The 25222-nt window shown below is 42.9% G+C and overlaps 1 protein-coding gene across 2 annotated transcripts in view; it reads right to left on the bottom strand.

The window, feature by feature from the left end:
• The window catches only part of DYNC2H1 (dynein cytoplasmic 2 heavy chain 1), a 6555988-nt gene that overhangs the window by 1366930 nt on the left and 5163836 nt on the right, over positions 1 to 25222 (bottom strand). The window lies entirely within an intron of this gene.

Below are 25222 nucleotides of genomic sequence, written 5' to 3'. Positions count from 1 at the left end.
ACTACAGACATGTTGTCTGTGTGGACTGCAATTGTCCCTACGGGAAGAAAGTCGTTGAGGGCTTGCAACGTTAAAAGCACTGCTCTCATCTCCAGGACATTTATGTGCAGATGGTACTCGAACGGCTGCCACGTCCCATGAACCATCCTGCCCTGATAATGACCCCCACCCGATCAGGGAGGCATCCGTGGTGACAGTGGCTATCGGGGATGGGGGTACAAAGTACCTGCCTTGGTGAACCTGAGGCGATGTGATCCACCAAGCAAGATGCTCTTTGCATGTCTGTGTCACCAGAATCTGGTGACGCATTGGAAGTTGCTGGTATGACCATTGTGTGAACAGCATCCACTGAAGAAGGCATGTAGAATCGAGCCAGGGAAGAAGAGTAATGGCCGCAGCCATGAGACCTAATACCTTTAGAACCATTCTGGCCTGTACTTTCTTGCTGGCCAGAATGATCCTGACATGACTCTGAATGTCTGAAACTCTTTGATCTGTAAGGGTAGCTGACATCCGAACAGTGTTTAAGTTTGCCTATGAAGGTAATAGACTGGCAGGGCGATAAGGATGACTTTTCGAAGTTGATTGAGATGCCCAAATGAGAACAAAGGTCTATTGTGTAATCCCTGGCTTGTATAAGCTGATGCCTGGTGGTGGCTGACAGGAGCCAGTCGTCGAGATACGGAAACACCTGGAATCCTTGACGTCTCAGGTGAGCCGTGACCACTGCCATGCATTTGGTGAACACTCTGGGGCTGTAGTGAGACCAAAGGGCAGGGCTCTGAACTGGAAATGACTGGACCCCAGCTGAAAGCGGAGAAATCTCCTGGAGCGTCTGTGAATTTTGATGTGATAGTACGCATCCTGAAGATCTATTGAGCACATCCAGTTGTCCTTCTGTAAGAAGGGCAGAATTGACTGAAGAGTGACCATTCGAATCTTGTCTTCCTGACAGACTTGTTGAGTCTGCTGAGATCCAATATTGGTCTCCAGTCTCCCGTCTTTTGGGGACCAAAAGAACCTTGAGTAGATTCCGGCTCTGAATGGTCTATTGTAACTGGCTGAATGGCTCTTTTGCAGTAGTTTTGAGACTTCTAACTCTGCAACCTCCCTTAGACCGGGTGGTACGTCTGGAAGGGAACTTGAGGGGAAGGGACTTTCCTCGAAAGGAATTATGTAACCCTTGGATATGATCGACTGTACCCATCTGTCTTGAGTGAGGGAAAGCCAGGCTTCTGGGTACAGTGATAATCTTCCCCCGACTGCCTCCAAGGAGGGACAGCCGGGCAACACCTCAGGGATGCTGAAAGGGCTTGTCAGAGAGAGGCTCCCTGTTTCCCTGGTTTTTCAGACCCCCTCTGCCTCTAGAGCGGCGTCTGTTGTTGTTACCCCCTCTGCCTCTAGGGGTAAACTGACCACGTGAATCCGCCGTGACTCCTTGGGATTTACGGAACCACATTTTCCCACCTTTCTGTCCTTTGGGATAAGGTCTAGAAGGGGTGGAAAACGGACTCCAACAGCAGAAAGAGTCTTGCCGTCCTGTTCGCACCTGGTCAAGGTTTCCTTCACCTGAGGGCCAAACAAAGCTGACCCATCAAAGGGAGAATTTGTGAAGGACGCCTTAAAGGGATCCGCAAAATCACATAGCCGCATCCAGGCTTGGCGTCTAAGAGCCACACCTGTACCTGCGGCTCTACTCGCTCCATCCGCAGCATAAGATATTAGCCGCATGGAGGAGTTTGCAATGGAATTGAGGGTTCCTAGCTGCGAAGCAATTTTTTCTTGAGCCCCTGCAGCTGTAGGATCCTGAACTACTTCACCCAGCTCCTTAAGGATATCCCTATGGAATCTGGTGAAGTGACATAGGTAATTCAGCGAACGCATAGTAAAGGTCGCTGAGGAAAACATCCGCTTACCGTACCTATCCATGGTCCTAGAGTCCTTATTAGGAGGATGGACGGGCACGGAAGGATCTGCAAGTTCCTTTTTGGTGGCCGCAGCCACCACCATGGCATCAGCGGGGACACCCTTAGTGAGGAATTGCTTGTCACACGGGGCAGTGATAAATTTTGAAGGCCTCCTAGGGACTGGCTCTACAGAGTCAGGAGCTGCCCACGCCTAGTGCAATAACCTGCATAAGGGGGTCGAAAGGCGGAGACACCCAGGAGGTGGAGGGCCGAGATCCAAACGCCTCTAGGTATACTGACTCATCCTCAGAGGGATTGTTGGTGGGCCAGTTTCCCCTCTGTTTCAGGAGTTCTAGGATGTCTGAGAAGGAGACATCCTCAGACGGGGATCTAGCGGATCCCTCTCACTCATCAAAGTCAGTATCCGAGTGACAGACTCGGGGGAGTCTACATGCTTCCTCTTACAAGTCCTCTTCCTAGGAGGATCTCCCAAAACATCAGGAGAATCTTCGGAAGAGGGGGAAATTCCCAATGGGGAAACCTGAGGCGGAGGATCTCTGGGTCCTGTAGCAAGAGAAGTGGCAGAGATGTCAACAGGTACTATAGAGGGAGGAGCTACGGGAACAGACTGCTGACTGATACCAGTGGCCAGTACACTCTTCATCACCTCGAATGCTCCCCTCCCAGGCAGGTCCGAGAGAACCCGCTCCAAAGAGCTAGGAACTCCAGGGACCACCGAAAGGGAAGTCTCCGAGGCAGATGTCGGAGCCGAGCTCACCAAGGCCAAGGCTCCAAGGGGAAGAGCGGGTTCGGACAAGGGTCCGATGCCACTCACCCCTCGGAGGAGACCATGGAAGCCCGACCACCAATCCCTCTAAGGAAGGTCTCAAGAGGAGATAAGAGTAGAGACTGAAGGAACAGAAGGGGTATCCGTCCTCCAGCCGTAGCAGTACCCATTCCCGAAGACCCCAACTCCAAGCTCTGGGGTAGAGCTGAAGGAGGAACTGTAACGGGTGTGGACCAACAGTCATCTGTTGAGACGGACTATGTAACATTTGGGCCAGTACCTGTGACTTAAGTAATCTACTGACCACTCTCTCTAGGTCATGATCTGACAGTCTGGATGACCTTGAAGATCGGCTCCGATGGCTCCGTTCGAAGAAGAGGTGAAGCGGGAGCCGAAAGTATCGGCTCCAAGGAAGGAGACCTCGACCTCTTCCTGGAATGAGCCATTGGAGCCGATACTATAGATCCTGTCGGAGCCGACTTCTCAGAGCCGACAGGAAGCCTCGATGTATCGGCTCCAGCCGAACCGATACAGCCGCCAAGGTAACGGTGACGGAGCCGATCGGAGCCGACACCGATGCCTGTGCCACATGGGTGTCGGAACCAATCGGAGCCGTCACCGAAGTGGTCGATACAGATTCGGCACCGATAGCCATCGGTGCCGAAGGCTTTGTTAAGCCAGAATCGGCTCCAGCCGAGCCGATCTCGACTCGAACGAAGTCGGGCGAGCCGCAGGCTTAGACACAGAAGCCTGGGCCTTGGAAGATTTAACTGATTTAGATGGAGCCGACTTAGCCGGAGAGCCCTCCGGCTTAAGAAGGCCCCTAAGGATCAGTTTGTTGCGTCTTTCCTGCAGGACTCTCTGGCTAAAGGAATGACAAATAGCACAGGAGTCCTGCAGGTGAAGAGGCCCCAGGCAATACAGGCAAGAAGTGTGACCGTCTGTCAGAGACATCTTCTGACAGCACGAGTCACACTTCTTAAAACCTGAGACCCTCTCCTTTGACATGGTGCTTAACACAAACACACACACACACCAGTCAAAAAATTAACTTAAATAAAATACCAAAAGGTATTTGTATAAAAAACACACACACCCTAACAGGGAGGGGATGGGATGGGTAAAGTTTGACTAAAATAAATTAGAAAAGACAGGGATTTTCTGTCACAAAATGTAAATAATTAACTAATAACTAATAATTAAGGGTTTTTAAGAAAAAGGGGCTTAAATATTCAAAAAGTGAATCACTTACCAGGAGCTGGTAAAAGGAGGACCTCATAAGCGAAGCGGCAAACGAGATCTGGGTACTTACCGCCTTGCATCATGGGATATGGGGCTGCCTCGAGCTGGTAAAAGTGACTCTCGAGCTTAGCAAGTGCCGAGTCGGAGCCGAGGGATCGGCTCCGAACCCATCAAGCAAGAATGAAGGCGAGATTGACAACTTAACATTAAATGTTATAGCACTGCATTTCAACCCTTCTCTCTTCATGCATTTTTGAGGTGATGACTACCTCCACATAGTCTAAAGGCTCAGTTAATTGTTTTATACCAACTCTTGTTTCTGTCTATTTGTTCACAATTACAAGCCAACTTCAATAGCATACATATGACAGCATTTCCATTTTTATTTATATGGTATGTATGCATTTTTGCTATTTCTTTGGTTCTTTTTATTTTCGTTTTCATATATTTCTATCTCCTCAGCCATAAATTGTAGATGTACGTTTGGATGATCACTCATTCTACACACATCTAGTACTCTGTCAAAGTGGGCTTCTCATAACATACTTCTTATTTCATAGGTTCATAGGTGTGTACTAAGCTAATGGCCCTGGGGCCTTTACAAGCCTAGTCATAGGATTACCCTGGCATAGTGCCACCTGACCTTAGTTCCCAGTGCCTCTGTCGAGTAGAGCCATTGGAGTTATCCCCAGGATGAATTTTCTGTTTCCCAACCACTCATCAAGATTTCCTTGAAGGGAGCCAGCAAGGTGCTCTGCTTGACATGTATGGGAAGTCTATTCAATAGCATGGGTAGTCTCTGGGTTATGAACCTGTCCTTCCCACATGTTCTGTTAATTGTGGTAACGAGGTTGAGGTCTCTGGAGAATGTGGTGTAGAGCGATTGGGATTTCTTTAGATGTAGCATTTCTATCAGAGCTGGGTCAGACATGGCTTTGTAAGGCAAGCAGAGATCGCCTCTAAGTAGGCGATATGAGACAGACAATAGTTGGAGTTTTCTGAGTCTGTACATAAAGGGCAAGTGTTTAAAGCCTAGGATCCTCTTTGTGAGGTACTTTTGTGGCCTCTCCAGTTGTTGCAGGTGTCTAGTGAGGTACATCCCAAAAGGGGCATTGTACTCAATGATGGGCCTAATGAGGGAAGAGTAGAGGGAGACAATGACCTCTTTCGTCCTGGATGCAAAAACCTTAGTAATGAGATGTGCCACATAGAAGGCCTTTCTGACCACTGTGGCAATGTGGTGATCAAAAGAGAGGTTGCTGTCAACCTGTGTTCCCAGATCTCTTATAACGGCTTCTGTGTTCAGTAGACTACAAACAATGTGTAATTCATGAGAATTGAGTTTTTCCCAAAGGGGACGATGACACAATTTTTGACACTGAGCTTAAGGCCATGGTTCTGACACCAGTCATTGGTCTCAGTGAGGCCCATTCTGTAGGACAACAACATCACTTTGGGAGTTAATAATAGCTCCCAACTTGCAACTGTCTGCGAACTTTGTCAGCCAGAGTCCCTTCGAGTTGGCCTGGACTTCAGAAAAGTGGATACCAAACAGGAGATGACCCAGGAACAAAACCTGTGGGACTCCACTCGTGACTAGAATGCTGTATGACTTGGAGTCAGCTACTTTCACACTGTGGGTTCTATCTGTAAGCCAATTTCCAACCCACCTAGTGACATATGGGTTGATGCCTAGCTTACTGTGTTATTCTATGATTCCTAAGTGGGGAATGGTACCAAAAGCCTTGGCTAGATCAAGGTAGGCTGCATGAACCACCTTGCCTTCATCCACAGCTCTGGTGACTGACTCAAATAAGTCAACCATGTTGAGCAGGCATGATCTACCCTTCACAAAACCAAACTGTGTGGGATCCAGAGTTTTGAGATTCCCTATACCCTTGTTTATTAGGTCCATGATGATGTGGTCTACAGCTTTGCATATCAGACTCATCAGGCTAATGCAGCAATAGTTCCCATGGTCTGTAGTCATTCCTCCTTTGTGGAGAGGGATGACTGTAGCAGTGTGCCATTCGGTAGGGACAAAGCCTGAGGTGAGGCTGTGATTGAACAGGGCACAAAGGTGAGGTGCCAGTTCACTCTGTAGTTCATGTAGAACACAGCCAGGGATATTGTTAGGTCTCATAGAAACTGTATTCTTGGCCTTGGACAGTGCTGTTTTAACCTGTGCAGCAGTAATAATGGGTGCCTGGCAACCTACTGGTATTGTGATTGGTCCTTTGGGGAGAGAGAGGGGTAAAGTTGGCACTGAATCTGTCAGCCAGTTTACTGGCAATATCTGCTGGCTCGGTATAGAGGTACCATTGTGCAGTAGCTCAGAGCAAATCTGGGTATTGACGTGGAGATTCTTTACATAACTATACAAGGTCTTGTGGTTGTCTTTACTATCTGCTGCAATTCTGTTTTCATAGCTAGCTTTAGAGGATTTGATGAGGGATCTCATCTTTTTGTTGAGGCTGATAAGGGAGTTTTGCAGTCTTAGGACTTCACCTTATTCCACATAAGTTTCCTCCTTCTGTTTTGGAGTTTGTTTATGGCAGGAGACCACCAGATTGGCTTCCTTTTTTTTGGAGAAGAGTGTCTTGGTTCTAGTTGGTATGGCGAGGTCCATGCATTTGTGTACATATTCTTACAGTGTACTGCTGTATGATTCAGCGGTCATACAACTATTCTCCATTTGCATGGGTGTCGTGAAGTTAGCCACCTCTGTTTGTAGGAGCCCAAAGTTAGCTTTGGATAAGTTTTTCATGGTTTTTAACCTTTGTGGGTGGGGGGGTGGTAGGGATGTAGATTTCCAAGGTGATTAGTTTGTGGTCGGATCTAACCAGGGAGGATCTGACTATTGGTGTAGAGCAACAGTTGCCCATGATAGTAATGACCAGGTCAAGGATGTTGCTACCTCTAGTAGGAGTAAGAACGAGCTGGTCCAGGGCATTAAAATTAATGAACTCCAGGAAACGTTGGGCAAGTGTATTGGTACATGAGTAGTTTTCGCAGTTAATGGAGGGGTAGTTGAAGTTGCCTAGCAAGAGAGTGTTAGGTTGGACCCTAATATTCTCCAGGGTGCTTAGGAACGTTGAGTGTGAGTCTTGGGACATGGTTGGGGACCTATAGGAAGCTACAACCTGAATTGCTGTCTTACCCAGTGTTAGCTGCACCTGAAGTATCTCTGATGCGTTATGTTGGACCACCAAGTCTGGAGGTGTGCGCATCCTTTATGAATATGGAAACATCACCGCCTTTGGAGCTTCGGTCCAAGTTCTGGGGCCGAAAGGTGTGGAATGAGTTATGGCCTGGTAGTGCAGGGGTGCTTTCTGCTGCCTTGAACCAGGTCTCTGTTAAAGCACAAATGTCGATGTTCTCCATTTTAAGGAGTGCTTCGAGTGAGTGCATTTTAAGATTTAGACTTATAGCGTTCGGCAGCATGACTCTCAGATTGCATTTGTTTGTAGCGGTTACGGTGGTAATTTGGTCTTTGTAACACTGCCTAAAAAAGGCACTATATGGGTGGCAAGAGCCTTGGCCAGTATCCAGAAGCCCAGGGGTGACAGATGCAGGCCGTTGCAGGCAAAGCATCGAGGTCTATCAATCATGTCATACCAGGCAGACAGATAATGGATTCCCTTAGAATGAAACAAGAAACTTAGGCAACTGTTGAAATCAATCATTTTCTGCTTGTACGGTGGTATCGTTCTGGGTGATGGTGGATGCTGCTCAGGGCTAGGATCATACCCGCCTGGGTACATAATCTGAGAGCTACTCCATGTCTCTTTTCATGTAGTCCAGGGAGGTACGTCTCAGATCATTCACACATGCAAGTACAATGACAGAGTCATATTTGTACCTGTTGAGGGACCTGAGTGCATGCATTATGTGACGGATCCTGGCACCTGACAGGCAGATGACTGTTACTTTATCCTTATTCAACCTAGTGAGTGGGACATCAGTGTGCCTCACTATTGAGTCACCTATGACTAGTGTGTTGGGCATGCTGTTTTGCCTTAGGGGCTTTGGTTGAGTGGCACACTGTTTAGGAGAGTTGTGTGTCTCATGATTAGTGTTGTGGTGTGGTCGTCGAGTGCATTTCTTCCTTGGAGGTCTCTGCTGTTTGGGTAGATTTTTATTGACAGCCTCGGCGAAGGTGGGTGTGTGGTTTGTGTTTTTATGTGAAGGCAGTGCTGGTGTGTGTTCTGGAAGGCTATGTGTTCCATGTGGTGTAGTGCAAGTGCTGACCTACTCTTCTTGACCAGCTATTCCGGTCTTGGTCGGAGAGTGTGTGGCTTTCAATTTGGATATATAAGTGCATCTCTCACAAGTCTGAGTGTTGGGAGGTAAGAGGAGAGGGTTGTCGGTGTACATGAGGCAGTTGCTACATTGCCTCAGGATGCCCAAGTTCACCAGGTTAATAAGAGAAAGCACAGGGAATTGACCTTTAGACATGCCTGGAGGGTTGGGTATTGATAATAAGTACTGGATCTGTTTCCTTTTAGAACATTTAGTGCTGGTAGCACTTTGGTGTGCTACAATAATTGCTACAAGAAGTCTGGTAAAGTGCTAGACTAATAAGCGAGTATGAGTGCAGGAGAGGAGAGAACTAGTAGATCTAAGGGACAAATTGAAGAACAGACTTTGGCACTGCTCAGGATTTTTCAAACAGTCCTGGATACAGCAAGTCTGTATCTGGACTAGACTAGTTACAGGAAATACAGGAAATACAGGAAACGAGCGCAAACGTGGGCTTTTAAACCAGAAAGTTGAGAGAGATGGAAAAACTGTCAAAACTTCCAATAAACTACAACTTCTGGGCCAGAAACCACTCCTCTTGTGGTAGATAGGCTACTTAGTGCTTATCACTTCCGGTGATAAGCTAGAGGGCTTCCCTCGAACACAGAAAGATTTGGGGGGCTCAGGAGCTTACAAACAGTCCTGGATACTGTAAATCTGTATCTGGACTAGACTAGTTACAGGAGAAGCGGGAAACAAGCTCAAATGCAGGCTTTTAAACCAGAAAAGTTGAAAGAGATGGAAAAACTGCCCAAACAGCCAATAACTACAATTTCTGGGCCAGAAACCACTCCTCTTGTGGTAGATGGGCTACTTAGTGCTTACCACTCCCACTGATAAGTTAGAAGGCTTCCCTCCAACACAGAAAGGCTTGGGGGGCTCAGGAGCTTACAAATAGTCCCAGATACAGCAAATCTGTGTCTGGACTAAACTAGTTACAGGAAAGGCAAGAATCAAGCTTAGAATATTTGTTTTAGTAAAGTGGAAAAGGAGAAAGCAGGAACAGAAGATAATTCAAGGTTAAAAATCTAAGTGGGTTGGCCTTCTCAAATGTTCTCTCTGTATTAGGCAGAATAAGCTAATGACACTAGACTGGGAGCAGTGCCCCAGACCACATTTACAAGACACCAATATGGAAAGCAGGTGGGAAACTATTACAGCTACTAGCTACAGCCACTAAATGAAAGTTTTAAACAGATAAAGGAGCAAGGAAACTCTAGAGAATGCTTTTAACTGCAAACAAATCAGTTATATACCTGACTAGAACACAGAAACCTCACAGAAAAACACAGATAGAGCACTGACAAACAGAAAATACAACTCTCAATATGAAAAAGCAGTTTACAGTTAAGTAATTCAGTAAAATGCAATTAAGAGTACTGAAACAGTATCTAGCAATGAAAAATACAGTTAAACAGAATAAAACAGTAAATAAGTGCAGTGAAACATTAAAAAAGCTTTATAACAGTGCAAAATGTAGTAGATTAGCTGTATAATTACAACTACAAGAGTTAAAGAAGTGCAATTCAATGAAATAAGTGTAAACAACTTATTCTGCTCTTGAAATCTTAAGGAATTTCCGTTTAGTCCCAGTGATGAATCAGCAAATTCCACAGCCTGGTAAATACAAGCACAGTCCCTTACAGACACAGGGTTTATATACCAGAAATGATGGAAGAATCTAGAAGCTTGAATTACTACTCAGTCCTACTAGCCCCTGCTGTTATACCAATCACTCGTGCTAGAGAAGGTCAGGAAACCCTGTTACTCTCAATAATAACGAAGACAACACACTAGCAGCAGAAGATGGCTGCCAGAAACATAGGAAATTTAAACAAAACTACCAGGCCTGGACAACCTTAGGCCTCTATCAAGATTACCTGAGTAGAACACAGAAACCTCACAATAAATGCACAGAAAGAGCACTCAAACAGAAAATACAAGTCTCAGTTTGAAAAAGTAGTTTACAGTTTAGTAATTCAGTAAAAATGCAGTTACAGTAATGCACACTATTACAGCTACTAGCTGTAGCCACTAAATGAAAGTTTTAAACAGATAAAGGAGCAATGACACTCTAGATAATGCTTTTAACTGCAAACAAATCAGTTATATGATACCTGACTAGAACATGGAAACCTCACAAAAAAGCACAATTGCACAGAAAAGCACAGATAGAGCACTCACAAACAGAAAATACAACTCCCAGTGTGGAAAAGCAGTTTACAGTTAACTAATTCAGTAAAAATGCAATTAGAGTAATGAAACAGTATCTAGCAATGAAAAATTCAGTTAAAACAGTACATAAATGCAGTGAAACAGTAAAAAAAGAAGTTATGTACTCACCATAACGTTCCATGTGAGTTGTTCATCTCGCTTTCATTCTTACTGATGGGTTCGGAGCCGATCCTCGGCTCTGACCAGCCAAATACAAAAGCTTGAGGTCTTCAAGCAGCTCGTGGCCTACTCCCTATCCCATGATGCAGTGGTGCTTCCCTCAGATTTTGTTTGCAGCCAACTATACTGATAGCTAACTACCCTGGTAAGAAAAATAAGAATACAGTAGATAAGGAAACATTATCACCAAGATTTGTCTCAATTTCCTTGCCCTCAAGAAATTCGTGGTAGGGGGTTGGTGGGTGGGACATAAGAATGAAGGCGAGATGAACAACTCACATGGAACGTTATGGTGAGTACATAACTTCTTTATGTGAAGTTGTTCTATCTCAGCTTCATTCTCACTGATGGGTTAGCATCCCAAGCACCATCTTTCTTGGGTGGCTCAGGGAAGTATATTCCTCAGAACCACGGAACCAAAGGAGGCCCTGTCCCTGGAGGCCCTATCCAACTTGTAATGAGTGATAAAGGTATGAGGTGAAGACCACGTGGCTGTTGCACAAATGGCATCTACATGTAGCCTTGCCAGAAAGGCTGAAGATGTGGAAACAGCTGTAGTTGAGTGGGCCTTAACTTTATAATTTAGTGGCATGTGCCCTGAGCTATATGTGAAGGAAATGCAATCTGACAACCATTTTGACAAAGTGGTTTTTACCACCAGAGTACCCTTCTTTGAATTTGAAAAGGAGACAAAAAGCTGTTCTAATTTTCTAAAGTCCTTAGTCCTGTCTAAGTAGAATCAAAGTTGCCTATTGGTGTCAAGTTTGTGCAGTATATGTTCCATCTTGTTAGTATATTTGGAGAAAAACACAGGTAATTCTATAGTTTGGTTGACGTTTGTCTCAGAACAAACCTTAGGTAGAAATGAAGGCTTTGTTCTCAGCAAGACTTTGTCATTGTGAAAAATCAAGTATGGGGATTTGATAGACAAGGCATGTAATTCCGAGACCCTTCGAGCAGAAGTAATAGCTACTACAAAGATGGTTTTCCGTGATAAGTATTTCAAGCCACAGGATGATGCTGGTTCAAAAGGGGGTAAGATGATTGAGGAAAAAACAAAATTTAGGTTCCATGGTGCAGCTGGGGATCTAATAGGTGGTCTCAAATGAATAGTACCTTTAAGGATGGCTTTACAAAGTCTATGGGACATGATAGAAGTCCCCTGATCACCAATATGAAAATTAGACATTGCTGCCAATTGAACCCTAATGGTTGCTGCAGCCACACCTTCATTAAATAGCTTGGAGAGATACTCTAAAATGGATGAAATCAAAGCCAAATATGGGCCAACATTGTTTTGGGATGCCCATATGGAAAATCGTTTTCCATTTGCTAAGGTATAGCTTCCTGGTAGATGATTTATGAGAGGACATTAGGATTTTCTGAGCTGCAGGTGAGAGATTGTGGAACCTGGCTATTCTTGGAAATGGAGCCGCCAAGCTGTCAATCTGAGGGTATGAAGTGCAGGATGAAGAGCCCCTGATGAATGAATCAGAAGATCTGGAACTGGGTCCAGGATCCATGGTTATTCCAGTAGATGAGGCTGAAGAAAGGGGAACCAAATCTGACGAGGCCAATAAGGGATTATTAGAATGATGGTCCTTCCCAGAGTTCTGGCTTTCTGTAGGAATTTGGGTATCAGAGGAAATGGGGGGAAAGCATAAAGAAGACCAGGGGCCAACTGTGTACAAGTGCATCCCTTGGGGTATCCCCCAGATTGAGGATTAGGGCAAAGTAGTTGCTGCATTTGGTGTTGGTGGGGGTTGCAAAAAGGTCACAGCAAGGCTGGCCCCATCTGCGGAATATCCTTTCCGCTACTTCCTCTTTCGGGGACCACTCGTGAGGCAATAGAATTGCTCTGCTCAACTTGTCCGCTATCACACTGGATCTCCCTGGGATGTACGTTGCTACCAGAAAGCGCTGGGTGGATATTGCCCAATGTCATACTCTCAGGGCCTCTCGACATAGGGAGTAGGATATGGTTCCTCCTTGTTTATGTACCAGACCACCGACATGTTATCCGTCTGTATTGCAATAGTCCTTAGAGGAAGAAAGTCTTGAAAGGACTGCCACGATAGTAGTACCGCTCTCATCTCTAGGACACTGATATGCAGATGAGCCTCGTGTTTCTCCCATGTGCCTTGAGCTGTCCTTCCTTGAAAATGCACCCACACCCTATCAGGGAGGGGTCCGTGGTCACAGTAGCAACAGGAGGGGGTAAAACAAAGGGACATCCTATTGTTACTTGCAGAGAAGTCAGCCACCAGTGAAGATCCTTCTTGCATGAATTTGTTCTAATCGGATGAGACATTGGAAGTTCTTGAAAGGACCATTGTGTGAACAGGAGCCATTGCAGTATCCGCATGTGCATTCGACCAAAAGGAATGGCAATGATGGCTGCTGCCATGGTCCATAATAACTTGACTACTGTTGAAGCTGGGGCGTTTTGTTTTGAGATGAGGTCCAGAACTTGCTGTCGAAGTTTCCCAACTCTTTCTGTTGGAAGCTTTGCAGTCATGGAGACTGTGTCAAAATCTGCTCCTATGAAAACGGTACATTTGGATGGCAATAAGGCAGGTTTTTCTGAGTTTATGGTAACCCCCAATCAACTGCAAAGATCTAAGGTCACATCCCTTCCTTGTATGAATCAATGCTTGGTGGCGGCGGTGAGGAGGCATTCGTCTAAGTATGGAAACACCTGGAATCCTAAATGTCTCAGATGAGCCGTGACTACTGCCATGCATTTGGAGAACACTCTGGGGCTGAAGCGAGACCAAAGGGCAGAGCTCGAAACTGAAAGTGACTGGCTCCCAGCCAAAAGCGCAGATGATCCCTGGATGGTCTGGCCATTTTTATGTGGTAGTACACATCCTGGAGATCTATTGGGCACATCCAATTGTCTTTCCCTAGAAAGGGAAGTATAGACTGTAGCATGACCATCTGGAACTTTACTTTTTTGTTCAATCTGCTGAGATCCAAAATGGATCTCCAGTCCCCTGTTTTCTTTGGAACTAAAAAGAAACTCGAGTAAGTTCCAGATCCTCTCTGGTCTGTTGGGACTGGTTGGATGACTCTTTTTTTCTAGCAACCTTGTAACATCTAAGGTTGCTTGTTCCCTGTGACTGGGTTGAATGTCTGGGATTTTTGTCACAAGGGGTGGAGGGGTGGCAAAAGGAATGGAGTATCCTCTGGATATTACACTTTGTACCCAATGGTCTTTTGTGATTTTTAGCCAGGTGTCTGGGTACAAAGATAAGTGTCCTGCAACTGCCTCCAGAGATGGACAGACGGGCCTCCTTTTGGGAGCGCTGATAGGGTTTTCCAAAGAACTGATTCTTGTCATCCCGATTTTGCGGGCCCCCTCTTCCACATGGATGGCGTCTTCCATTATTGCCCCCTCCTCTGCCTCTAGAGGAGGTTTCACCACATGTGCCAAAGAAAGCTCCTTGGGATTTACGGAACTACATTTTTCCACTTTTCAGACCTTTAGGATAAAGTCTGGTAGGGGTGGAAAAACGGACTCCTACAGCAGAGTCTTTCCATCTTGCTCACACCTGGTAAGCGTTTTTTTCACTTTCCGTCCAAAAAGGGATGAACCAAAGGGGGTGTTAACAAAGGATGACTTATAGGGCTGTGCAATGGAACATAAGCGCATCCAGGAGTGTCTCCTAAGAGCAATTCCTGTACCCGCTGCCCTGCTCATTCCGCCAACTGCATATGAAATCAGACGCATGGAAGAGTTTATGAGGGAATTTAGGGTAGCAAGCTGGGAAGTTACCTTGTCTGAGATCCCCGCAGCTACTGCACCCTGTAGAGTACCTCTCAACTCCTTAAGGAGGTCTCTGTGTAGTCTAGTAAAATGTGTAAGATAGTTCAGGGATCAAAGAGTAAAGGCCGCTGAACTAAACATGAACTTTCCGTATCTGTCCATGATCCTAAAATCCCTATTAGGAGGATGAACAGATGTGGAGGTCTCTGACAACTCCTTTTTGGTGGCTGCCGCCGCCACCACCATAGCATCAATGGGTACTCCTTTGGTAAAGAAAGCCTCGTCCTGGGGTAACATTATGAATTTGTTAGGCCTCCAAGGGATAGGTTCCATGGTATCCGGGGACTCCCACGCCTTTTGAGAAAGAAGGTCTATCAGCTCATCAAAAGGCGGAGTCACCCAAGAGGTGGAGGGTTGAGACCCGAAAACCTTCAGGAGTACTGACTCATCATCAGTAGGGTTACTGGGCTTCCAGCCACCCCTCTATTTCAGTATTTCCAAAATATCACCGAAAGAGATATCTTCAGAGGGGGACCGTAGGGATCCTTCTGACTCATCTACGTCAGTATCCGATGTGATGCATTCCTGTGGGGAATCCAGATGCTTCCTCTTGCAAGGCTTCTTCCTTGGTACCTCCTCAGTGGGAGCTTCTGGGGAGGTCCTGGAAGAGCAGAGCTCACCCAATGGGGTGACCTGAGGCTCTGGGTCTCTTCGCTTTTGAGGGATTAGTGAAGCAGAGGCAGACACAGCAGCTTTAGGGGAGGAGGCTGCTGGTACCGATAATGTGGATGCCCGAGGGAACAATGCTCTCCTCATGGCATCAAAGGCACCCCGGCTTTGATCCGAGGAAACACCTGGATCCGCAGAAACAGGCAGTCTCCGCAGCACCAAAGCGGTGGGCTCTGAGCCCAAGGTAGGTGCTGAACTCACCCGAGCCGAGGCCCCAAGAGGCAAAGTCGGAACCGAAAGGTGGTACGACTATCCTCTCCGGACCCGACTGGAGAGTGTTGGCTCCTAGACTCTAAGGTGGGCACTGAAGAAGTCAGAGTAGTATGAACTGATAGACCTGGAAGGGGTGTCAGCTCTGGTGGTTCCACAATCATCGGCTCCGAACACTCCAGCTCAGAAACTTCAGATTGAATCGGAGGAACAGAAGAAATGGGCTGGGTCCTCGTCGGTTCCGAAGCCCCAAGGGTCATCCCCAACAGAATTTTTGCTAGCGCCTGAATCTGCAGAAGCCTCTGCACCACTCGATCCACATCCTTATCAGATAGGCTTGAGGACTGGGAAGAAGCTACAGAAGAGGCCACTGACTGCAGGATTGGAGACTTTGGAGTAGGAGATATCAGCTCCTACTAACAACCACCACCTCTGGTTCCGTAGGCACTTTTATTTATTTATTTTACATTTGTTGACCGGGCTAGTCTAACTGGATATATGTCCATTTTCAGTAGAGGCCCAGGGAGAAAAGCTCCACATAATAATAATTACATAGTAATAACAACATGCTTTCCTCTGCACTCTTTATTGACCTCTCTAAAGCCTTTGATATGGTTAACCATCAGTTACTTATAAGCATACTTAAATCACTCTCACTAGACACACAGGCATTACAATGGTTCAAGTCCTACATAGAAAACAGGCAACAAGCTGTCCTTTGGGACAATAACTTATCCACACAATTACCCTTGGTGTCCCTCAAGGCTCTCTCTTGGGACCTCTCCTTTTCTCTGTATTCATTAATGATCTCAATGTAAATCTTCCTCAAGCTACCTGCATACAATATGCAGATGACTCCACATTAATTTGTGCCGCCTCTTCTTCAGCTTGACTCCACATTAATTTGTGCCGCCTCTTCTTCAGCTTAACTCCACTCCATCAGCCAAAAAGAATTTAACTTAGTAGAAAACTGGTTCCTTCAATGCTGCCTCCTCCTAAACCCCCAAAAAACTAAACTACTGCTGTTCACTCCGACACTAAAGTCCTCCCCAATAGATCTCACAGTTACATCCAATAATGGCACTGTCATATCACCTGACCCAACCACCAAACCCTTAGGCGTAATAACTGACCACAACCTTAACTTTGACTCACACATTAACTCAACTATTAAATAAGTAAATAGAAAACTAGGTTCCCTTTACAGGATTAAACCTTTCCTTACCCCCATAGCCAGAACTACCATTGCCCACACCCATCTGATCTCCACCCTCCTCTATGCCTCCCCCATTTATACTAATCTATCCAAAAGCAACCTTAACAAACTGGTAACCTCCTATAACACTGCCAGATTTGCCACTGACTCCCCATTTAGAACCCACCATTGTCAAAATCTTAAACAGCTAGGATGGCTGGAACTGCAAAGCCAGCTTCAATATCAGCAACTTATTATCCCCCACAAGATTTTGTATCATCCCAGTAAAACTCCAATACGCTGTAGCCTTATCACCCCCTACAAAAATCTTACAACCCTTTGCTCAGCAGATAAATTACTAGTAACCACCCATAAGTCCTACAACAAAACAGGTGATTCTCCTTTTTCTAACTCTGTGGGGAAAACCTGGAACAGGCTTCCCAGTGAACTATCATCACTTTCTTCATTACCACTTTTCAAAAAGCAGCTAAAATACTCCTTAAAACACAATGGCTATGCCCATGTCCTAACCCAGATTATACCATGACCCCCTATTAATATTCCAAAACGTGCACGCTGATTGGCCAGCGTGCACGTTGTAAATCGACTTATACTAATGGAAAAAGGTCCGGTCGCCCGGACTTTTTCCATTAGTATAAGTCTTTTTTTAAAACACTGTGTTGCTATGTTAAAAGAGTTTAACAGCGACACAGGTTTAAAAAAAGCAACGGAGATCTCCGTTGCTTTTTAAAGCTGTCTCGCTATGTTAAACTCTTTAACATAGCGACAGTGTAAAAGCAACAGAGATCTTGCTTTCTCCGTTGCTTTTTAAATGTCTCGCTATGTTAAATGGGTTTAACATAGCGAGACAGCTTTAAAATAAGCAACGGAGATCTCCGTTGCTTATTTTAAAGCTGTCTCACCATGTTAAACCCATTTAACATAGCGAGACAGGTTTAACGAGAAAGCAAGATCTCCGTTGCTTACTGTTCTATGTTAAATGGGTTTAACATAGCGAGACAGCTTTAAAATAAGCAACGGACATCTCTGTTGCTTTAAACTGTCTCGCTATGTTAAACCCATTTAACATAGCGAACAGTAAAAAGCAACGGAGATCTTGCTTTCTCCATTGCTTTTGGCCACAGCTCTGATGTACTGTGTAGGCATGTGCAGTACATCAGAACTGCCGCGGATGCCAGACAGCTGTGGAAGGGCAGCAAAGAGGCATTATACAATGCCATTATTTAAGAAAAGTAATTGTTTCTTTTCTTAAATAATGTCATAGTATAATAGCAATAACCCACTTCTGGGTGTGGGTAATGCAGGATTTAACCACGGTTGTCTTTGTTTGGTCCCTCGGGCTTCGCCCTCGGGACCAAACCACGCCAACCGTGGTTAAATACCGCATTACCCACACCCAGGCGTGGGTTATTGCTATACTAACACTCTCCTTTCAAACCACGTCCTTACCTCTCACTATTGCTGCTTCTCTGTATACCTCCCTCCCAAATCTCATATAGTGGTATTAGTAAGATTCCTTAATTCTGATTCTAGCCTAGTATTTCTGGAATCTACCTCTGAGTATTAACTGTATAACAAGCCTTCTACTGTGAGCATATGCTTCCACTATGTATATATTAGCAACTTTTTGTCACTTTGAGTGTAGAAATTTGAAATAACCTTAATAATTAGTTTGAACCTGATCTTTTTTTTCTTAGCCTTCAATGTGATGAACGTCAAACCCTCTGCTGTGTAAATATGTTTCTAGTAGTAGTGTATTGTTTTCTAAACTTTGTAGTCAAGTTCTTGATGTTAATCTCTATCATCCTTGTATTTTATTTTTATTAGCTTAATGGAGCTTATTTCCCTGGGCCCCTACTGAAAATGGACATGTAACCAGTTGGACTAGTCCGGTCAATAAATGTAAAATAAAATAAATAAATAAAAATAAACAGAAAAAAACAAAGCAGAATATTGCAACTACAGATACAGTTCACTTGTCAGACAAAACAGCTGTTTACATGGTAACATAGTAATTATGCTAGATAAAATTTGTTTGTTACGACCAAACAATAATAGAAGAAAAAAGTATTTAGAAGGGTGTGAGACATTCCAAAATCAAAGTTGCATATATCAAAGAAGAACAGATAATTATTTACAAGGCAGGGACACATTATTTAAAAGGCAGTGACTCATCTATAAGGCAGTGACACATTCATAAGATCCTTGTTGGGTACGATCATCCTAACCTATAATAGTATCTGAGAAAAAGGGGTTTTGTACAGTCTCAAGTTAGCTAACTGATCAGATTAACAGAGGGGTAAGAAAGTAATGGTCTTAAAAGTAGTAATGAAGTGAGTAGTATTTAGTGCGAGAACCTAAGATAACAGGAAGAGGAATCTTAGTCTGGGTTGGTACAAGGACAGAGCCAGTGGGTTGTAAGGTATACTTTGAATTTCTTTTTGAATAGTGGAGTTAAAGAAAGAGATGTGAGTTCACCAGGAAGTAGGTTCTAGATTTTTCCCACAGTGTTCGAGAAAAGGGAATCTCCTGCATTATTGTTGGGTTTTTGTCGATAGATACCAGTAGTTTATTTGCTGAGCGTATATTTGTAAGATTTTTATAGGGGTTAAGTAGACTCATGAGTACTGGTGTATTGCTTGGGTGATAAAGGATCTTATGGGCAATAATAAGTTGGTGGAATTGAATTTGATTATGCAGTTCCAGCCAACTCAGTTGTTTCAGATTTTGGCAGTGGTGGGTTCTAAAAGGAAAGCCGATTACAAATCTGGCAGTGTTATTGTAGGAGGTTGGTTGCTTTTTGATAGATCAGTGTAGATAGGATAGGCATAGAGGAGAGTTGAGATGAGGTGGGTATGGGCAATAGTAGTTCTAGCTATGGAAGTAAGGAAGGGTTCAATCTTATAGAGGGAGCCTCGTTTTCTGTTGACTGATTTTATTGTGGTGTTGATATGAGTATCATAGTTAAGGCTGTGGTCTATTGTTACTCCTAAGAGTTTGGTGGTAGTGTCATAAGATATGACAGTGCCATTATTAGATTTCATAATGAAGTCAATTGGGGTGGACTTTTGTGTGGGAGTAAAGAGCAATAATTTAATCTTTTTGGGGTTAAGGAGGAGACAGTGTTGTAAGAACTATTTTTCTACTAATTCAAAGACATTTTGGATGAGGGACTGCAGTTCAGATGGACCAGTAGCAGAGCATATTAATGTGGAGTCATCTGCATATTGTATGCATGTAGCTTGAGGGATGTTTACATTTAGATCGTTTACAAAAATTGAGAATAGAAGAGGGTTGAAGAAGTTGGAATATTATATCCGACGAAAGCGCTTACCGTTATTGTCAATAAACAGTGAGTTTTTGTGTCAACGAAGCCTGCTTTTTTGTTTTTAAATAGAAGAGGGCCCAATATAGAACCTTGGGGTACACCAAGGGTGACAGGAAGGTGGTTAGATAGACTATTATCCCAATGCACTGCCTGTTGCCTGTTATCTAAGTAGGACTTGAACCACAGTAGTGCCTGTGTATCAAGTGAGAGGGACTTAAGTATATTCAACAGTAGCTTATGGTTGACCATTTCAAATGATTTTGAGAGATCAATAAAGATTGTGAAGGATAGAGTGTTACTGTTACAGTTTAGTTTTTGTTAATGTGGTCAGAAAATGACAGGAGCAATGGAGCCGAGGTGGTAGTTCGACTCGGTTTAGATGTCGATGAGTTCTTTTTCGGCTCTGACCCAGAAGATGAGCTAGAAGACAAAGTCTTGGATGATTTTGCAGCTTTTCATTATCCAAAGATTCTTGAAAAGAGTAAACTGTATAATGGAAGGCGCAAAAGTCACTGATAACGTGATATCTGGAAGCTTTATTATTTGATTTCATACCGAAATTCAATAAACTGTGCGTGTCTATCTACTGGGTTGGAGGTGCTTGTGTTTTGGTTATTCTTGAAAAGAGGACTTCAATAATCCCCTGGCTATTAATTTGCTCCTACGTTTGCAGAAAACATGAATGCTAAATGAATGACAGATGGCACAATTCTCCTGAAGGTAAACTTCACCTAAACAATAAACACACTCTGTGTGACCATCTGTAATACACATCTTTTGTCCACATTTGGGACACTTTTTGAAACCAGACTTAGCTTTCTCTTGTTGAGACATGGCTATATAATAAAGTAACAATTAAAATGCAAAGCACCCTATATGATTGACTATGGAGAAAATACACAATCCTATATGTAGAATAGCCCCAATAAAAAAAAAACAGGGCTCTAACTCTATAAATATTTAAACACTTCAGCACACACTATATGATTAGCTATGAAAAGCACACAATACTATATATGTATGACAGCCACTAAAAAAACAACAGGGCTCTAAGTTCTACAATTTCTAACACTACAGCACACTGAAAAAAGCAACTACTGCCCTAAAAAAATCCGGGCTCAAGATTAACGCACTATTTCTAACTCTACAGCATACACTATAAGTATAGGGAGAAAAAAACTTAAGCTAAACTCTCTTAGTTTTAATTATGTAACACTCACTAGAAACTAAGAAAACAGCAAGAGCTATAGAAAAATATCCAGGAATATAATAACTATTGAGAACTATAAAGAAGTTTTCAATAATACCGTCCAGAGCTGTCTAAGAACTCCTGATCTGTTACAGCGGCAAACAAGATCGGAGGGGAACACCACTGCATCACGGGAAAGGGAGAAGGCCACGAGCTGCTTGAAGACCTTGAGCTTTTGTATTTGGCCGAGTCAGAGCAGAGGATTGGCTCCAAACCCATCAGTGAGAATGGAGGCGAGATAGAACAACTTCACATAAAAGCTTTATAACAGTGCAAAATATAGTAGACTAGTTGTATAGCACAATTATAAGAGTAAAAGAAATGCAATTCAATGAAATAAGTGTAAAAAATAACTTATTCTGCTCTTGGAATCTTAAGGAATTTCTGCTTAGTCCCAGTTATGAATCACCTATTCCAAAGCCTGGTAAATAAAATCATTTTGGCTCCACACAAGATTCTCTCTCTCTCTCATCCATAAATCATGCTGTCTTATACTCTTAAGTTTCAAGTCAGTCACTTAAGCATCTACTGACTCCTGAAACCCGATTTCCTGTTAAAAATATGTTTAAAACAGTCTCATTTTGCTCAAAAGAAGCATGAAACTTGCCTTTTACAACAGAAATCTCTCTCTCTCTGTCTCTTTCTCTCCTTTTGCCCTTAGGGCTAAAAAGCGTTAGATACCTTATATACCTTAACTGCTTCACTCTCCTGTGTTATGACGGAACACTTAGTACCATAATTTCTTAGTCTTTTCAGCAACATCACTCAAAATGAGATACAGTTCAAATGTTTGAATCCTGAATTCCGATTCTTTGAGAATTTTCTGTGTAGCTTCAATGATGCTGGTGCGTGAGGTATAGACTTTTTCAAGTACCACTGTACATAGCTCTCAACCTTCCATTTCCAAAATGAGGAGCATTACCTCTCACAATGTGGAACAAACGGGCAAAATATGGGACACTTACTAACAGCTTACTAAACACTTCAACTAGGAAGCTCATAGAATGATTAAAATATGGTAATTTTTGCTTTTAGAATAGCTCTTTTAATAAATTAATATAAATTAATATAATTCAGTTCTATTTACCATGGATATCAGTTTAAAAAATTGCTAAAAGTGAATGTGTGACAGACCCTTTTAATGTGGAACTTTGAGGAACATGAACTTTTAAGATCCCAAATGAGGAATGTTCTTCATATACTTGAGAGGTATGCCACTGTAGCCAACAACAGATATGACTTATTTCTGAGTACAAGAACAGGAAATACAGATTGTTGTTTCAAATACTGAAAATTCATGGAAAATGAGCAAATACTTGCAAGATCAAGATTTGTGACTAAAACTAAAAAGACTTTTTTCAAGAAACATGCAAACAAAAAACAGAAACAGAACTGATGCGGTTTCTTTTTTTATCAGTGAAAATCAAAAAATGAAAGTGAAATAATTGCCATACAGGAAAAGAACTTTACATCAACACTGAACAAAGCTGACGTGTTAGTGCACAAGGCTGTAATATTTTTAGAAGCTGATAACATGAAAACAAGGAAAAGGCTTAGGAAACCATTTCAACAAGATCAATTATTACTGCAACTAAATTCCTTTATTTCTAATACAATGTTGTATATGTACACAAGTATAAACACAGTCAAGACTTATGAATGAAAACTCATAAGATAGGATGCATATTCTCCAAGATCTTTTGCTGAAATGTTCTGCTGACAGTATCACACAACACAGTAATCACAAGCAAAAATAACAAGTTATGCTGAAGACCTGTTGTACCAAACCAAATAAATACGAAAAAATGAAGTACAGGTCACTGCTGAAATCTTCTTTGTTGAATCTCCTTTATTAAAAGTAAGCGCTTTCAGAATAATCCTTCATCAGACATCTATGTCTGATGAAGGATTATTCCGAAAGCGCTTACTTTTAATAAAGGAGATTCAACAAAGAAGATTTCAGCAGTGACTCTGATGAAGGATTATTCTGAAAGCGCTTACTTTTAATAAAGGAGATTCAACAAAGAAGATTTCAGCAGTGACCTGTACTTCATTTTTTCATAACACAGTAATCACCTTAAGATTAACACCCATTTAAAAATAAAGCATGATTGAAGCTCACTTACTCTTGTATGATAATCATCCAGATAAAGATGATGTCTCTGGTGTACAGTGGAAAAGAAAACAGCCTAGAGGTCTAGAAGAATGCTGCAGAACTTTAGTGTAGTCTTGCTTCCACAGCTGAATGATCCACACATCTGAATTGAAGGTTATCCAAGACATCAGATGGAAAGAAAACCATCCATGAACCACTTCTGGTTGGGTATGTTGCAATAACCTAGCATTTAACTAATGGCTGGGCACTCCTGGGTGAGCAGTTTCTTATTGTAACGCAGTAGCAGAAAAGCCTTTCTGGCTTGGGCTCAGGCCCTCTTCTGCTAAAAAGCTACTGCTGCAGTACTGAAGAGGAACACTTCTGCATTTCCATTTTTTTAACGTATTGAGCATGGGGGCTATCATCTTAGAATATCCCAGCTAACTTCTGTTTTTCTATTTTTTGAACTTATTGAGCATACGGGCTATCGTCTTAGAATATCCCAGCTAATCTACCATCTGAATTAAAATAAAAAAAAAAAAAACGTTTACAGTTCTTCCAATTATGTCTTTATTCTATCCCCAGAAAAAAGAGCTTCCACGAAAAACAGCAGTATTAATTCTTTTTTGTTAGAGTTCTATGTGAATGTTTCTTTAAATTTTAATTGGATGTTTCATGAGGAACTATACAAGTTATGTGTAGCACCTGTGTTTTTTGTATCTGAAGAAGTCTTTTCTAGATGAAAGCGCTAGTACATAAAGCTTTTCTACGCCTTCATTTGTGGTCTGGATTCTTTTTTATTTTTTCAGTTATTTTTTCAGTGACTTCTGGTTTTATAAGCTTTAGAGTTCTACAGATAATCTAGGAACAAGCGGCCACAAGTGCCCCTTATGGTTCAACCAGGAAAGCTGTACTCAGACATACCCAACAGAAAACTGGGAATTTAACTCCCTATTCTTTGCTCCCTATGAAATCTGCAACGCTCTCCAATTCCTTTAATGAGATGTGAAGTACAACAAGCCATAGAGCCCATGACGTTACTAATATGAACTCTTAAACTGGAGGTCAAATACACATACACCTTTTATCTTCGTGTTCTAGACTTCTAGACGCCGAGTCTAGAGGCAAACCACTGAGGTACTTTATTGTTCATAACTGCATGACATCACTCATGTAAATACAAATTTCTGCAAAGTATTCTATAAGAAATAAGAAGCTTTATATGCAAATACTTTATGTAAAATTTGTGAAGCAAAGATGAAACCCACCATGGCACCTTCAATGCTATCTTAAACACTGCACCTAGGACATATGAACTGGAGTATTAATTTTAGGAAATCTTTCCAGGAGGTCAGGTTACTCCAGCAGTCAGTGCAGGCAATGTCAAGAAAGCCCGACACTTTGCTTAGAGATCATAAAAGGACATAAACAAGTGAAATCTCTGGGGCTGATAGAGGTACCCATTGTACTCAGGAAATACCTACCAAATATGGATGCTCTTTTAACAGACAAACAAGGTTTAGGAAATAGCTTCCACTTTTTCTCCAGTTCCTCCTTGTCCTTTCATATGTTAGACAATTGGTTGGTCTACGCATCTGACATGGCAGAGAGATGACAAACCAGTCCTCTTTCAATGAATCCTAGACAAAGACACTCTCTTCCTGGACCAGTTTTTGCAAGCTGCACTATCCAATCATACAAATGCGTCAAAGGCCAACTTCAACTTTTTAAACAAGAACTTCATCCATATAGCTATATGCTACTGCAACAGCAATATAACAATGAACATAAGTAGAAAAATTGTGTGTGTGTGTATATATGTGTGTGTGTATATGTGTACATATATATGTGCATATATATATATATATATATATATATATACACACACACACACACACACACACACACACACACACACACACACACACACACACTCATTGCACATCCTATAAGGATACTTCATGGTCCAGTTAAGAAGCAAATTGCTTCCATAC

The sequence above is a fragment of the Protopterus annectens genome, chromosome 5.part0, assembly GCF_019279795.1.
Source record: "Protopterus annectens isolate FY-2018-M chromosome 5.part0, PAN1.0, whole genome shotgun sequence".
Classification (NCBI taxonomy): Eukaryota; Metazoa; Chordata; order Ceratodontiformes; family Protopteridae; genus Protopterus; species Protopterus annectens.
This window is presented reverse-complemented; position numbering and strand designations above follow the sequence as displayed.